At 31.0% G+C, this 6453-nt stretch overlaps 1 long non-coding RNA gene across 2 annotated transcripts; it reads right to left on the bottom strand.

The window, feature by feature from the left end:
* Positions 1-8: 8 nt before the first annotated feature.
* Positions 9-3579, bottom strand: LOC119662477. 2 transcript variants are annotated; one of them, XR_005250785.1, is made up of 4 exons: positions 3323-3579; positions 2308-2551; positions 197-342; positions 9-124 (listed from the first exon to the last, which is right to left on the bottom strand). It is a non-coding gene; the product is annotated as an uncharacterized LOC119662477 (long non-coding RNA). The 2 variants fall into 2 exon arrangements; XR_005250786.1 differs by lacking the exons at positions 2308-2551; positions 3323-3579 and adding an exon at positions 2097-2147.
* Between the last annotated feature and the right edge of the window lie 2874 nt (positions 3580-6453).

Genomic DNA, 6453 nt, shown 5'->3' with positions numbered 1-6453 from the left:
GTGGTTCTTTTACAGTGAATGTACGTTTATAATCTCCATCCCATATAGCAAACTTTATTGTCTTCATAAATAGCAAGTGAAATATGAACTGATTTTAACTTCTTTATATTCTTTGATGAATTGACTGTAATAAAAAGAAATATATATGGAGAAGTTACAAGTCTACTTAGTACTTCCAAAGTGACTATATGCTTACCTTTGTCATTTTATGGATCGTCTAACAGTAAACTTGTACTGAAAATGGCTTTGTAAACTGTAAGTTTGTTGTCGAACTCCATTAGCGCCATAGGAATATTGTCTAATATTTTCGGTCCTTACACATGGAACGTTTCCTGTTTTACTCTGAAATTTGAAAAATAAGTTATTAATTGATTTTAAATAAAAATAAAAGATATATCATGATTGGTTTCTTCTGTGTTACAGTTTAAAAATTTTTTAGAAGTTTTATATAAAATTTTAATCTAATCCATTTTAAAGTGAACAATCTTCTTAGACTGTCATGAATGTGTCTTAAAACCGAATATTTAGAATATATGTAATACATCGATTGCGTTTTATAATAAGATTTGTCTTGGAGAGTTTATTGAAAGTAACAAGCCAAAGTACAATCAATACCGTGTCTCTACACTACTAATAATTAGCAAAGCTAATTTCTTTAGAGCTGTCAATTAGACTAGACGCAAAAAATTGTAATGTAACTCTGTTTGGTTCTTAATTCTATAGAAGGACCAACGAAATAATTGTGAAAATAAATACGAACGATTTGGTCGCAAGATTAGTTCCGGCTTTACTTAAAATAAATAATCCTTAATTTTTTTACAAACTTTTCCAAGTTACAGAAATGGGGAAACATTAGGATTGAGACTGTGATTAAAAATATTTTTATATAAATATATATAAATTCGAATAATCAAATGGAACATATAAAAGAAACTCAAGTAAGTTACACCACAATTATAATATTATTCTGATAGGGATTCAATACGGATTTAAATAGTACCCCGTAATATGTTATATTAGACAATATGGGTTAATAAATATATAAATATTAGATAAACGTAAATGTATCACAAGTGTATTCAATGACAATGGTGATTATTCCTCCGATTACATTATCATTACAAAAATATGTTTAATAAAGAATGTGGATACATTATTAAATTGTCCATATATATTAATGACATTTTTATTGAAACCACAATGTTATATAAACACAGAAAAACAAATGTAATTATTTAAATACGAGTATATATTTAAAAATTATTCTATTATTCTAATGCATGCGAATTTAAATCATTGTATTTCCGTATTAAAATGAAACACTCATTCATTCGAAAACAATTCTCTTCTAAATAGTGCGCCTGAAAGATTTAATTGACGTAGTGTTTTTGTTCTTAAGAGAATCAATACTAAATATTAGCATCAACATCATACTGAAAATAATATTACAACTGTGTAAGTCATATAAATTTTAAAAACAGTTTAAGACCTGTAGACATTGATATATTAACTTATATTAATATACTCGTACTCGTAGGCTATGAATATATCAAATATTTCGTGATGTTAGAAACAATATCATTTATAAATCAAGTACTTGCAGTTTGTAAGAATTATAATAAAATTTGAAGACATGTTTTTATCATTTTATAGAATTTTTAATGAAAAAAGAATTTAAGGAATTTAAAAAATCAGTTATCTATTTCTTTATACTTGATCAGACTCAATTAACTGTTCCAAAATTTTAAAACTTTCTTTTATCTTGAGAGGGACTAAATAGATTGATTTATACTAGATATATTATTATTATAATAGAAATACTCATAAACGTATTACTTTGTGGATTCGCATCTACCTCCAAAGTCATCGCTTATGGATTTAACAAATATTATTTTGTATTTTAAATTTTTGTTTACATTATTAGAGTGTAAGATTGCAACAGTAGTAAGATAGTAACCGGTAACATAGTATTAATCAGTTATTTAAAAATTCTCGTTTAGAAAACTTATTTGATAGATGGTTATACTATTGCTTTGCTCTTTCTGCTGTTTTTAAAGTTTGCACTCAACTGATACTATCTGACAAGAACTAGTCACCATATATTGTACTTTGATGCTTTCTTCTAGGTCTTCTTAGTCTTAATACTCGAAACATCAATTTTTTCTGAACTAAGTTTTTATGTTTATAATTGCTCGATATGCGATATTTCACATAAATTAATGTACGATTTAGAATAATTTACTGAAATTATAAAATTTTAAATTAATACTTTCAAAAATATTTTCTCATGTCAAGAAATATACTTACACTTGTTCCACGTTTGCGATGTATCTGATACAATATTGCGGGCTCTGCGGGGACCAAAACTCAAGTAAGATATAGATTTTTTACTTCCAAAAGGTAAAAAAAACTGCAGATCCTTCCGTGGCACATTATGCTTAATCACTGCAGAAACACATCATGTTTAAGTTGTCTGCTTAAGTTGCTGGAGAAAACATATTCGTTGCTTCTGGAGAGATTATTTTTTACAGATGTCGTAGGCTAGGCTGATCTAATAAAGAATAATTAAAATAAACGGTTATTTAAAACTTAATGTAGATAAATAGTATTATATGTGTACATTTTTTAATATTTATATTGAATTGAGAAAAAAAGTTATTTAAAAAATTAATTTAATGGATTATCCAGACAAATGTTTATGTACATATAAATACTACGTTTTAGCGCAAAAAGTATAAGCGGCGATGTAATATGAATGAAGAGAAAGAACTGAATTAATACAATTGGATTCCAAAAGGATTTATTCATTAATTAGAATTATATTACTTTATAAAATAAACATAATTATACACCAATACTATCTTTTTAAGAATTATTGTCAAACACCAATGTTCAAATAATTATAATCCCTAAAAATGATCACCGAAGATGGTCAAAATATTGAATTTGTTAATAGATGGAAATACAATTTTTGATTACAACAACCAATGATTACTGTTTTAATAGCCAACACAAAAACATTAAAATTAAATTAAATAAATATATGTACAATATTAAAATCATTCAGTCAATAACAATTATGCGACTATTTATTTACCGTCACGAACTCATAAAACTGAGTGTAGGGTGATGTTAAATTTCTGGATAAGCCATCTCTCATTTTACTTCGTACAGTTTTAGGAGAAATTAGCTAAACTATTTATTTATTTATTAATAAAGCCCGGGTGTGATATTGCGACCATCGGGTCTATTGTGCCCCCTTCTGGGCTTAGAGTAAGTCTCTAAGTTCTGTTGCGTAAATAAAAAGTAGTATACAACTTACTTTACAGATATTTATTGCATCTTCCATAAGGATATACATTCCTAGGAGTTTATTCCGTTAGTGCATTAGCGCTTGACATTCTAACAGCACATGTGTAATTGATCATTAATCTCATCACCGCAGAATCTACAGTATGACTCCATATATTTGTAACCACCAAAATTTTATTAATTAAAAATTCGATCGTTACAACGCCGTGGGTATAGCTGCCTACAAAACACAACACGACCACCTAACACACAACAAGTAACACTCACTTGAATTTATTAAATCGAAAGTTCCTGTAATAAAAATTGTTGATTAATATCAAAACATTAACTTAACCAACTCACCGCAGCCCAACAACAAAGCTCCAGTATCCAGAATACCTTGAGCTGATATAGCACCATATTTTGCCAGTACATCTTCATGTTTTTGTTGCTTATAATTTCTGCTTATAATTACATACATTGTGACCGAAAAGTTTCCGGAAATTTTAAATAAAACGCAAAATTCTTAATCTTCATCAATATTTATTTTATCTCCTTCAAAATATGCTCCATTAGAAGCGATACACAAATGCCAACGTTCTTCAATCATTCAAATTTTTTTTAAGGCGCTTTCCGGTATGGCTTTGAGTTCCCTCTGCGAATTCTGTTTTACGTCTTCTATGGATTCAAAACGCGTTCCTCTGAGTGGTAATTTGAGGTTGGGAAACAGGAAAAAGTCACACGGTGCAAGATCAGGTGAATACGGTGGCTGTTCGATGGTATTTATTGAATGTTTGGCCTTAAAATCGTTGATAATGTTGAACAAATTGAGGTGAATCGGAACAAGCCGGGCGTTGACACGTCGCATACACAAATTGTCCACCAAAATCAAACGAGCCATCTCACGACCGATGCCTAGCTCTCGTGCTATCTCTCTAACACTCACATGAGGATTTTGGAACACGATTTCCTTTGCCTTTTCAATGTTTTCGTCGGTGGTAGAGGTCGAAGGTCGTCCAGAACGCGGCATGTCTTCGACGGTCGTACGACCGTCCTGAAAGGCTTTGTACCACTCATAAACTTGAGTTTTCGATAAAACTGATTCCCCATAAGCCTTTTGTAGCATTCGCAACGATTCTGCACACGAAATTTCGTTCGAAACACAAAATTTGATGCAAACTCTTTGTTCAATATTTTTTTCCATTGTTTTTTTCGCAACGCACTACTGAGGTGAACTGGTTTCAACAGCTGCCGTAAACGAACTGTCTGACAGATCGCGCTCATTTTTGGCATAGTAATTAAGGACAGTGCTGCCAAACTACATAAACTTAAAATATCGAAAAATATACAGCGCGCGAATTTTAAATGAGAATTTCCGAAAAATTTTCGGTCACAATGTAAAGTAAGTTACTCTTGGACAAGTTTGATCGGTATACTTCATTACTATCATTGCCGATGCAATGGATGCACCTTGACGAACAAAATTTACAGGATCGAATTTAACCATTGGTTCCAACAAAGCAATAGCCTCCCGCAACACAGCATCACCACACGTTATACCAAACCACAACAGCCCACCCCGCAACAACAGAACTCCAGCACTGGAAGTGATACTCATATTTTACTATAGTCCACACACTATTTTTTATTTAAATTGATTAATATATTTATTATAATTATAATTATTTGATTAAATCACAATTTATCTTTAAAAAAAAAACCACATTGTAAAAATAGAATAAAATCAAAACAAAACAACACGAGCTGTCAAACGAAGAAAGCTTTTGTGGAAAAGGTGTGGAACTAGGGCGAAGATTAAAGAAAGAACAAGTTCCAGCTTCCACATGTGTAAGAAACAGAATTCGCCCTAAAGCTGGACTTTCGCTGGTGCATTACAGAGGCATCAGTTAACGAGCTTCGATGAACGGTCGTTGAACTTTAACGCGTTTACAGCTGGCACCGTTGATCGTTGACGGTATAAAAAGTGCGGGCACCAGGAAGAAGCTCTCTCTTGTTTTGTTTGGTTCGACGACTAAAGGTACGAGGAAAACTTCTGGTTCTGGATTCTGTACACGAAATTAAATAATTGTTGATATATAAATTCTAGTAACTTTCTTCTTATCTGTGAAAAAATAAAATTTTGTTTTAAACAAAAGAAACTTAAGCATCGAATTGATTTTTGTTGTTTTATAAGTGGAATTCTACAATTGCTAATATATAGGTTTTAATATTTTCTTGTAACTTATGAAAAGTAAAATTTCATTTATAAATAAAATAAATATATAAAAAAACTGGAGTTCGCTAACGAAAATACATAATTGACAAAATATAATCTTTATCAATTTCCTCTGACTGGTGAAGAATTAGAAGGGTGAACCAAGTAGAGATATACAGCGGCACGGTTGATAACATAGACATAGGTAAGCAAGATTCAGGGCTTCAACGGTATTTGAATCTAGGTTACACGGGGTACCACACACGTAGCTTTAACAGTCACGTGTGTCTGTATTATATCGTGTCGCCTATACGGCGAGTTAGTATTTGCAACACCGTGTATCTTCAGCTCGCTTCAGCACCGATTCAATTTAATTTCGGTCAGGGTGTTTGCGGTTCTGTTCATTGTCAGCGTGGAAATCGGAAGTGACAGGGTCTCACCAAATAAATTTCTTGTGTGGACCTTGGCGACGGCTGAGTTCAACCCCAGCTATAAACGAACCTAAGAAAAGGTTCATTACATGTTTAGTTTATAGTAGCTAAACCATTAATAAATTAAATATATTTAAATTATTATAAATTATATTGTGTCTAAAAGTTCATAAATTAATTATAATTCTATATTCATCACAATTTTTAACATTAATGACATGAGATTAGTTGCTTCAGCTTTTTTTTTTGTTGGCTCTGCCAGTTGAAATATAGAAAATTACTAGTATAAAAACTATTCCCTTCAGGATAAAAGTAAGGCAAGATAGCTTATCTCACTTTTTGAGATATCAATTGGAAATCCATTTTCCTTATTATAATTTTAATATACATACTAAGAGAACATACTTACATAACTTTCATATTATATTACTTTTAATTTTCTTTTTATTTTCAAACTCTGTTTGGTAGGCTCAGAACCTGGAAGTTCTTTAACCTCACAGCTATGGTAGATGCCTG

The sequence above is a fragment of the Teleopsis dalmanni genome, chromosome X (assembly GCF_002237135.1).
Source record: "Teleopsis dalmanni isolate 2A chromosome X, ASM223713v2, whole genome shotgun sequence".
Taxonomy (NCBI): Eukaryota; Metazoa; Arthropoda; class Insecta; order Diptera; family Diopsidae; genus Teleopsis; species Teleopsis dalmanni.
The sequence above is the reverse complement of the archived record's forward strand: the minus strand, read 5'-3'. Positions and strand labels throughout refer to the sequence as shown.